The sequence below is a fragment of the Triticum dicoccoides genome, chromosome 3A (assembly GCF_002162155.2).
Source record: "Triticum dicoccoides isolate Atlit2015 ecotype Zavitan chromosome 3A, WEW_v2.0, whole genome shotgun sequence".
NCBI classification, from domain to species: Eukaryota; Viridiplantae; Streptophyta; class Magnoliopsida; order Poales; family Poaceae; genus Triticum; species Triticum dicoccoides.
In genome coordinates, this window is record NC_041384.1 from 25810414 (window position 1) to 25821719 (window position 11306).

The following is an 11306-nucleotide window of genomic DNA, read 5'->3' on the forward strand; positions in this document are numbered from 1 at the left end:
ATGCTTGAAGTATTATTATTTTTATGTCAATATGAATTTTTGTCTTGAATATTTCGAATCTGAATATTCATACCACAATTAAGAAGATTTGCATTGAAATTATGCCAAGTAGCACTCCACATCAAAAATTCTCTTTTTATCATTTACCTACTCGAGGACGAGCAGGAATTAAGCTTGGGGATGCCTGATACGTCTCCAACATATCTATAATTTTTTATTGCTCCAAGCTATATTATCTACTGTTTTGGACTATATTGGGCTTTATTTTCCACTTTTATATTATTTTTGAGACTAACCTATTAACCGGAGGCCCAACCCAGAATTGTTGTTTTTTTGCCTATTTCAGTTTTTCGAAGAAACGGAATATCAAATGGAGTCCAAATGGAATAAAATCTTCGGAAACGTGATTTTCTCACCGAACGTGATCCAGGAGACTTGGACCCTACTCCAAGGAACAAAAGAGGCGGTCACGAGGGTGGGCCCCCCTAGGGCGTGCCCCCTGCCTCGTGGGCCCCTCGGTGCTCCACCGACGTACTTCTTCCTCCTATATATACACATGTACCCCCAAACGATCAGAACAGGAGCCAAAAACCTAATTCCACCGCCGCAACTTTCTGTATCCACGAGATCCCATCTTGGGGCCTGTTCCAGAGCTCCGCCGGAAGAGGTCCGTCATCACGGAGGGCTTCAACATCATCATAGCCTCTCCGATGAAGTGTGAGTAGTTTACCTCAAACCTTCGGATCCATATTTAGTAGCTAGATGGCTTCTTCTCTCTCTTTGAATCTCAATACAAAGTTCTCCCCCTCTCTTGTGGAGATCTATTCGATGTAATCTTCTTTTTGCGGTGTGTTTGTTGAGATCGATGAATTGTGGGTTTATGATCAAGTCTATCTATGAATACTATTTGAATCTTCTCTGAATTCTTTTATGTATGATTGGTTATCTTTACAAGTCTCTTCGAATTATCCGTTTGGTTTGGCTAACTAGATTGGTAGTTCTTGCCATGGGAGAAGTGCTTAGCTTTGGGTTCGATCTTGTGGTGTCCTTTCCCAGTGACAGAAGGGGTAGTAAGGCACGTATTGCATCGTTGCCATCGGGGATAACAAGATGGGGTTTAGTTCATATTGCATGAATTTATCTCTCTACATCATGTCATCTTGCTTAAGGCGTTACTCTGTTTTTAACTTAATACTCTAGATGCATGCTGGATAGCGGTCGATGAGTGGAGTAATAGTAGTAGATGGAGAATCGTTTCGGTCTACTTGTCACGGACGTGATGCCTATATACATGATCATGCCTAGATATTCTCATAATTATGCTCAATTTTTGCTCAACAGTAATTTGTTCACCCACCGTAGAATACGTATGCTCTTGAGAGAAGCCACTAGTGAAACCTATGGCCCCCGGGTCTATTCTCATCATATCAATTTCCATCACTTTAATCTTGCTTTGCTTTTTTACTTTGCCTTTACTTTTTACTTTGCATCTTTATACCAAAAATACCAAAAATATTATATCTATCAGATCTCACTCTCGTAAGTAACCGTGAAGGGATTGACAACCCCTAATCGCGTTGGTTGTGAGTAGCTATCGTTTTGTGCAGGTACGAGGGACTTGAGTGTGGCCTCCTACTGGATTGATACCTTGGTTCTCAAAAACTGAGGGAAATACTTACGCTACTCTGCTGCATCATCCCTTCCTCTTCGGGGAAAACCAACGCAAGCTCAAGACGTAGCACTAAATATCTTGGAATCCTCAAATATCCTGTGATCAGGCACACATCCTAACACTTATGCATGTTGATGACTTAGATGTGAAACACACGAAGTAAAGTATATCTTCAATCAATGAAGACTTACATTCTGAGAGTGGATACATTAATGTGGAATTTGACTTCGGAGCGCCACGATAATTGTGCGTCGTGTCTGGGTCTAATACTTCCTATACGGTGGGTAACACCACCACCAAATTCTTCCTTTAGAAGTGTTTTTCTCATGGCGTTACATTTGCAAGTCTTCACATTTTGTTTGTCTTCAATGTTAACATGGCCTCGTGTTTATCTTCAAATGTACTGATTTGGTTTATGTCCTCTACAACATTCACTTATAGCTATGTCTTCACGTTGAATCTTTTGAACTAAGTGAATGTGATCGGACTCTAGCCTTTCTATGCTCCTGTCTCAAGTCTATCTATCCAAATCATATGCATTCTATTGAAACTGTCGAATGTCTTCGCTGAGTCCTTGCCAGCAGGAGACACAGAGACAAACATTAATCTGTTTTCGATGCTCAATCCTTTTTACCTGAAACCCGGAGAAGTGGGAACGACCACCCGACAATCCAAGCGTGTGTGGGAACGTGGAACAACCTCCAATGTGTTACATGATCGCCACGTGTCCTTCAGATGTGAACCGCCAGGGGCACCTGCGTAATAACGTTGTGTCGTCCCTGTCTCTATAAATACATGCCTCACCCTAGTCATTATCTCTTCTTCCACTCTCGCACAAACCCTAGCGCCACCACTAGCCCTCGACGATGCCGGCGACGAAGCGCTTAGCTGCCGTGACCTCACCGACGCCGTCCTCACGCCGATCGTGGACACTCCATCGTCGCCGTAGGTGTCCTCCATCGCCAAGTTAGGGCACGGAAGATCGAACTGCTCGGCCTCCTCTCCCACTCTGTCTAGCAGTTCCTCGTGTGGTAAATAAAACCTCCTTTTACAGTCTTTTTGATATGATAGATTCATCCTTTTCAACCACAAATGGTTTCTGTTCCCACAAGTTGGATCTATCTCATTCTGCATCTCATAGCATGCCTAGTATGTTCACTTATGCTTCGCAAAGTAGTTAGATTCCTCACTTGTACTTATTTGTGGATTCGTACAAATCTGGAACCAACTCTCTACATATGAGTGAATGTCTTCGCACTATGAGGTCAATGTCTTTTAAACTGATTTATCTTCAAAATCTTCTGAGAATGCATATGACCTCTTCCCCTTCCCTCGCACCTCTAATGCTGTCACAGGTACATGTCCGTGGGAGAATCCCTTGGTTCTCATAGTCTGCATTCATTTGCAGAGTTCTTATAGCATCATATAAATTCTCCTGAAGCCAGTTCTTGTCTGACCAGTAGACGAAAGACTTTGACAGTGTTGAAGCCTTTCAGTCTAAACTTCATGGCAACAGAAAAATTAGTCAGGAAGGGCGGCAAACAGCGCCATGGAAACACTGCTAAGGACCTGCCACCGGATCTCTATCAGCTATACAAGTCATATCCAGAAGAGACCTATGGAGAATGCAAGAACCGAATCCAATGGATTCGAAGACATTGGGCAGAGGAATGGTTCAAGTACAGATTCGTCACTAACGAATATGCTGAGAAGAGTGCCATCAAGGGCCCCTAGGGAGATATAATATACAAAGGTCTTCAGCCCAAGTCAAAGTCCGAAGCTATTGCTCAAGGCTTCTACCCCTGCATGATTCGTGGACCTCATCCTGTTAATGCCGACCAATCCTCTCTATTATGGTGTCGAGAAGATAATCTCTTCAAGCACAACTATTAGTTTGCAAAGAACTCGACCAAGGAAAACAAGAAGTCTTTGGGATTAGACTTCAACCCAGGCCCCTCTACGCCACGTGCTGATGGCACACGCGAAGCTGAATCCAATCTGGTTGGGCCCTTCTACAACTTAGAAGGTCTCATCACTCACATAAAGGTTCAAGGGGCAGACGTGGATCAACCTGCAGACGACGCTGATTCTGACGAAGCGCCTGCACCACCAAAGCCTGTGAAGCAAATGAAACCCAAGGCTTCAAAGCCCTCTTCAGTACCAAAGGCTTCAAAGCCCTCATCTGCACCAAAGGTCTCACGGGCGAAGCCTCTGGCCACTGCACCTCCTGAAGCCAGTGTGCAGTCTGAAGATCGCTCACGCATCTCCAAGTCTGCCAAGTTGAAAAAGCCCATGCAACCCACTGGTCAAGCACTGACCCCTGCTGCTGTTTTGAGAAACGAGAATGACGCCATTGATCTGTCTAGCGACGACGATATTGGTGATGACGCTCTTGAGCAATTGATAAAGAGCAAGCAAGAGGCGGAAATCTTCAATGATCTTCCTCTCTTTGATGTGGAAATCTTAAACAAGTTTATTGATGAGTGGTTTGATAGCCCAGATGTCAGCTTTGATGATCTTCAACTTCCAATTGGCCTCAGCGTCTCCTTCCATGGAGCCATTGCTCCTGAGCTGGCTCTAGCTCAGAAAATTGTTGAGCTGAAGCATAAGATCGATTATGAAAAGGCTCAGTTCAAGAAGCACATGGCCAAGCTCAATGTTGAATACATTCAAAACTTCAAGGTCATGATGCATGAGCTCAAGGAAGCATTCCAAAAGAAACGAGAAGAAGCAAAAGGTTCTCGTGAGCGCATGAAGAATCTTGCTGCCAAATGTGTTCAAGGCTACAATGAAGCTGAAAAGCGCAAGGCTTTGGGGAGACCAGGCATTGACCCCAGAATGGCTGCCAAGAAGAAGAAGAAGCCAGTTGTGGCTGAACTAGAAGCATCAAGGCAGGAAGAACCTCGCATTGTCTTCCCAGCCAGTATGACAGGATCGAAGCGTAAGGTCCCCACAGTGGCTTTAGAATTCAAGAAAAATAGAGCAGCTGAAGCCGAAGCTAGAAAGCGCAAGACCAAAGCCACCACTGATGATGCTCCCCCAACCAAGAAAAGGAAAACAAAGAAGAGAGACCGAGCTGCTCCCACAGAGTCCCTTGTTGTCGAGCCAATCTCAGTGGCTCGTCCTATGTCTGAACATCGAGAGCGCCAGTTGATAGTTCATGAGCCTGCTTCCACAGAGGCTCCTGAAGCTGAAGACAATCCAGTTGTTGACCCCACCGCAGCTGAAGACATTGGTCCTCATGACAATGTTGAAGATGATGAAGTCCTTCCTCAGATCGAGCACAATTTGGTATCATCGCCTGTGCTCACGCACAGCAAGCTCATCAGCATTGGTCGTCCTCTAACGCCAACTGCTCAGGATGCATCGTGGGCTGATCACCCAGAACAACAAGACACCCCAAGTACTCCCCAACCACAAGTCACCTCACCAATGCAAGATGACGATGACTTTGAGGCCCATACAACTCCATCTACACAGGCATCATCTGCGTTACGCAGGATTCGCAAAGGACCAAGGCCTCAAGTCACTCTTCCAAGCGTTCCAGAAGGAGAAGTGCATCATCAATCTGTTGCATGTCAAGTGTTCCCAGAAGCCACTCCAACTGTGAACGTCTCTGAGTCTGAAGCCAAAACGGCTGAAGATATTCCGGCTGCATCAGTCGATGAAGAAGTAGAACCACGTGATGAAGAAAGAGTTGCTACAGCCCCGTCCAACCCTGAAGTTGTTCTCGAGGAGAACGTGTCCGACCCTCCAGCTCCTGAAGTGGAGGTTACCAATACTGAGGCGGCCACCAACATCAACACAGAAGCCAATGACGTTGTCCTGGCAGAAGCTAATGTGGCGCCTGAAGCCAATGTGGTGCGAGAAGTGGATGCACCTGAAGCCAATGCAGCACCTGAAGCAAATCCGTTGCCTGAAGCCAATGCTGCACCAGACATAATTATTCCTCCTGAAGCTATTGTGCCACTTGCAGCCCACGTCAACGAAAATGCCAATGCTCCTATACCCCCTCCAAGACCTCATACTGTTGAGCTGGCATTTGATCATGGTCAGCCTGTTATGGTCCGATGGCCCATTCTGGTTCCTCCACCTGCTGCGGGTCCACAATTTGACTATCATGTCGAGCACAGGCCTCAAATCTAGAAGCCCAAGCCAAGACTTCCAAGATTCCCAGGCACTGCAACCTCACCTGGGGTCTTCAATGTGAATGGCTTCGTGGCACATAACACCTTCTTCAACAGCGCCAAGAACCCTTACTCCAAACCTCGCATTTCATCGGATCGATTCTGGAGCTATCAGCAGCGTAGCTACTATTCATGCGTCTTATACAATCAAGGGTGCATATTTCCACATATGCATCTCGACACTGAAGCTATAGCTGGCCTGCCATGTCTAGAAGAAGCGTTGGATTGCTTCAGAGATGCTGGACTCCTGCAATTTGTCACGGACAAGGAACAATGGAATGAAGAGCTTCTATTACAGTTTTATGCAACTCTTCACATTCGAGGCTACAACAGGGATCCAAAGACTTGGGTCCTTGAGTGGATGACAGGAAATATCCATCATGAAGCCAAAGCTCTTGATATCATTGAGCTCACAGCCCTGCCCACTCCTGGTGAATACTATGAACCAGGTTGTCAACAACACCAGAATGCTTTGGAGAGCATTTTTCAGAAGCCAGAACCCAATATGAGCCAAATGCTGAGCATGATGAAGCCTTTGCCTCACGACGCTGAATACCCATCTGAATTCTTTGTTGAAGACCTAGAATATCTGCCTCGCACCATTTACCGTATCATCAGAAAAACTCTATGGCATGTCAAAGGACATTCATCTGCAGCGAAGCTTGAAGGAGCAATAAAGACTTTGGTTTTCTATATCTTCAATGGCATCAACTTCAATGCTCAAGACTTCTTCATCGAGCAATTGGCTGCATCTGGCTCCGACATTTTTGGTCTGAAGTTCTATGCTCCATGGGTAATGTGTCTTATCAAGCTTCACTCTGCCTTCAACTATCAGCCATCTGCACGCAATCATCTTGTATTCTTGCCAGAGGTTGATATGTCTGTTGAAGCTATTTACCCAGAGCCTGCTAAGGATTCGATTTATCTTCACAATGCTGATCGTCAAAGCTTCACCCAGCCAATTGAAGGGGTTCAGGCAGTCTCTTGTGTTTATCCCTTGGCTGGTAACACACGTGCCCCTCGCGCTCAAACTGACGCCACTGGAAGCACCATTGCCCAAAGGCCTCGGAAGTGATCTCGTATTCTCAATGACCGAGAGCTTCTCATCGCGCTACATCAGAAACAGGATAAGCATCACAACTGGCTTAAGCGTCAGATGCAAAGCCTCTTGGTGGACGTCAATCGCATTCGCAATCTTGCCACCAAGAATGCCTTTGTTACACATGAAACATGTCGGAGGTCTTGGAAGAGTTTAACATTGCTTAGTGCTAAAGCTGATCTGCAAGATGATGGCTTCACAGAAAGATTCAAGTTTGACTCAACTCCTCCAAGGAATACTCACTTGCGTCGGACTCCCTCACTTGAAGACTCTGACTATTCGTCCTCAGCTGCAACGAGGAATGCCAGAGTCATCGATGGCCAAGATGATGCCACTTCACCTCCTCCAACTTCAGCGCGTGTCGACACTGCACCAAGTTCTTCTGCACCACCGGACCTCAACGACGACCCTGCTGCTTCACCTACTCCTCATGGGAACGAGTAGAAGCTCTATGTCTTTAAACCTTTTTGGTCCTTACTGACAAAAGGGGGAGAAGCATATGAGTTGATAGTCTTCAAGCGGGTCCATATGGGTGGTTGCTATACTTTTGCCAAGTGCTTACAACTCTCGCTTTTGATACATTTGGTTCGTTTTTGAGTTGTAACACTTAAACTTGATGGTCGTCTGCTACCTTTTCGACACTATGTGATGCGATGATAAATTCCGCATGTGTGACGATAAATTCCGCACGAAGACATTTTGCAGACGTGCATTCTTCATTATGCATGTCATTATCTTCGATATATCCTTTCATGCATGATGAATTGTCTTCTTAAGTAGAAGAGGAGCTCCGCAAGTACAACCTGTCATGTGCATTTGCATTCAAAAGAAAAATACTTATATGCACATCTTCAGGGGAAGCCTTCCTGCTACTTACGAAGACAATACTTAAATCCTTTACAATTTCACATACTTTTATCCCTGTTGAAAACTTCAACTAGTTTGTCATCAATCACCAAAAAGGGGAAGATTGTAAGTGCATCTAGTGCCACCCCTAGTTGGTTTTGGAGTATTGACGACAAACCTGGTTGAGGGACTAATGTGTTTGTGAGAATTGCAGAATAACACAGGTAGAAGTCCCTCATTGATTCGGTTTTCCTACCGGAGATGACCCCTAAAAATGTATGAAGACATTGAAGACAAAGGTGGTATGTGAAGACATTCACATTGAAGTCTATGATAAGAGAAGACATCCCGTGAAGACTATGGAGCGTGAAGACTTAGTTGTTTCGTTGTTTCCTTTTCTTCTTTGTTGAGTCATAGGAACCACCTTACTGTTAAGTGGGGTCCAAGTGAACCAGTCAGAATGACTGAAGTGATGCTTAACCAAAATCCTATGTCTTCGAGCGAAGACAATGAGAGCAAATCTTATCCAGAGCTGGATAAGTCAACTTTGCTTGTAGCCCAAGTAAAGTTGCCGTGTGTGTTTGAAATCTGACCGTTGGAACACGTGTCAGTTCCTTAGTGACCCAGGGTCATTTCGGACAAATCAGGTCGGGTTGCCTAGTGGCTATAAATAGCCCACCCCCTACACCATAAATTGGTTGGCTGCTCAGAGTTAGTGTACGGCTTTTGTCATTTGAGAGCAACTCACCTCGAAGCCTTTGAGAGAGAATTCCTTGCGAGGACAAAGCCCTAAACACCCAGAGCCAAAGAGTGTTAGGCATCACTGAAGTCTTCCTGTCTGTGTGATCTGAAGACTTATTACACTTGAGGACTGTGAATCCTACAGTCGGTTAGGCGTCGCGTTCTGAGCATCCAAGAGTCATTGTGGATCGCTGGTGAACGAAGTCTGTGAAGGTTTGGAAGTCTACCTTGAAGACTTACCGAAGTGATTGGCCGAGGACTGGGTGTCCTTAGCTCAAGGTTGAATAAGGTGAAGACGCGGTCTTCTGAGTTGAACCTCAGCCTCCCTAACAGACGTACAGTTGTCACAGTAACTGGAACTGGTCCAACAAATCATTGTCTTTAACGAGCCACTGGTTCTATCCTTCCCATCTCTTTATTTGCAGATTGGTCCTTGTGAAGTCATTGCCTGTTTGCATTATCTAGTTGTCTTCAATGTGTGACTGTTTGTTCTGATTGGCTTCATACTATCTTCCATCCTGATCTATACTGCCTAGCTGCTATAAGTCTTTGTGCTTTCATTTTATTGAATACTTGACTATGGCTTGCTTAGTATAGTCTACCTTCCGCTGCATGGTAATAGGTTTATTTCTATCGTTTGTCTTCGAAACTTCCATGTTTTGAAGACTTTCATAAAAATCGCCTATTCACCCCCCCCCCCTCTAGTCGATCACTAGCACTTTCAACGTTCTCCATGGATGCTCACATGAAGAAGGAGAAAGGGGATCGGCCAAGACTTTTGTCGTGGCCGTGACTAAGTGTTTAGCCAAAATTATATAGTTTTTTAATTTCTATATAATTATATGAAAAAATAAACCGATACAAACATTGATATTTGAAGTGAAATTTGATGCACAAGTAACTTCACAAAAAAATATAGCTGATATATGACATAAAAAGTGATTTTAAAATTGAACTGGCAAATATGTACCCGCTCAATTTTGAACAACTGGTAATTTTAGGTGGCATATGGTAATAATATGGAAAATTCTCAATGGTAATACGATATTTTCTTGAGCAAATAGTATGTAATTCATGCATAACATATGTTGTATATTTAAATATCAGAACAAGAAAAGGAAACATATCCAAAAATAATAATATATTTGGCAACATGCACATTTTTGGAAATGTTAACACATTTTTTTAAAAATTTCTTAGAAGAAACCAAATAACGATGTTATTTCTTAGAAGAAACCAAATAACATATGTTGTATAACTTTGTTAAATTATTGCCTCTCTCTCTCTCTCTCTCTCTCTCTCTAGCCCCGTTTGATCGGTTACCGGAAATTAGATTTGAAAGTTTAAAACATTCCCATGTGCTGTCGTGGTTCTGTGATTCATCTCCTTGTGATCAACCATGTTAAGACACATATTGATCAATTGGCTATCATGCCCACCATCGTTGAGGGTGGGAAGAAAAATAAGTGGGAGTACAGATGCGACGTCATGTTCAACTAAAGGACTGTGTGTGTGTGTGTGTTTGTTTGGGGTGAGTCTTGAACCATGCTTATTGAGTTAGAGCATCTACAACTATAAGTACTAAATGGTGCCTCCCAAACGCCCGCGGGTGACCATAAACCCCAAATTTGCTAACTCTGTTTGATACAAGGGTTTGGCACCTGATTTACTTTTTGTGGGGACAATGGTGGGAGTGGCGTTGCCCACACCGGGCTAGACCGACGGTAGTGTCCGGTCGCATCCGGGCCTCCCCATATCTGCCCCATATATGGGCCGGATATGGGGTTGCTGGATAGCCCAGGCACTTGGGCTAGGTTTGGGGAGCCGGTTGGGTGGCTAATTTTTGTCCGGACATTGACCGGGCAAGTCACTCGATAATTTGGGCGGAAATGGAGGGTCCGGTTGTAGATGCTCTTAGGGGCAATGTGATATTTTATTTTTTGTTGCAACGCACGAGCATATTTGCTAGTATCCATAAAAGACAACACAATGAAAATAGATGTCTAGCCCACCACACATTGAGGTGCCTAGCTCAACCCACCTACTTTGAGTATCATAGACGCGTATTCGTCAAATTAACCCACTATGTCATTTTGATATTCATTAATTTGCTATATTAAATGCAAATCTGGTAGCACAGATGTTAGCCCATATTCCATCCACACGTGGCACCATGTGTCAAATGTTTGCGTCCTCGAAGGAGCACATAATTTTCCCATCTATTCTCTCATATATCTAGTTTCCACAATGCAACTTTCACCATTTTTTTCTTTATATCTGATTATTGTTGCTAAAGTAAAGAACAAAAGATAATCAGACGAAGAAAATTCATCATGGATTCAATGCCATTATTGTTCCTTGGGCATGTTTCGGTAATGGTAAGGTAAACGTTTAGAGCCGGGGCGCCGGCCGAAACTTCGGCCGGTCTACTCACTCACCCCACGTGTAGCGCTAAAGCAGGAGGGACACGTCATCCCGCGTGGCCCGCACACCGCTCTGCTTCCCTTATCCTTTCCAGCGTGGGTGTTGTCCACACACCACATTTCATTCCTTTCTTCCCCGCCCTGCCCACGCCGTTGCTTCTGCCTATCTACTTTATCTCAGACGCCATTGATGTAGAGTTGCTGCACGGGGCGCCCTCCCCCACGAAGCGCGGAGCCGTGGAGTTGTTGCTGCTGCACGGGATGCCATCGCCATCACCGCACCCTTCGCCATGGCCAAACGCGACGTGGCCGAGCACCGGCGCTACTACGACGGGGGA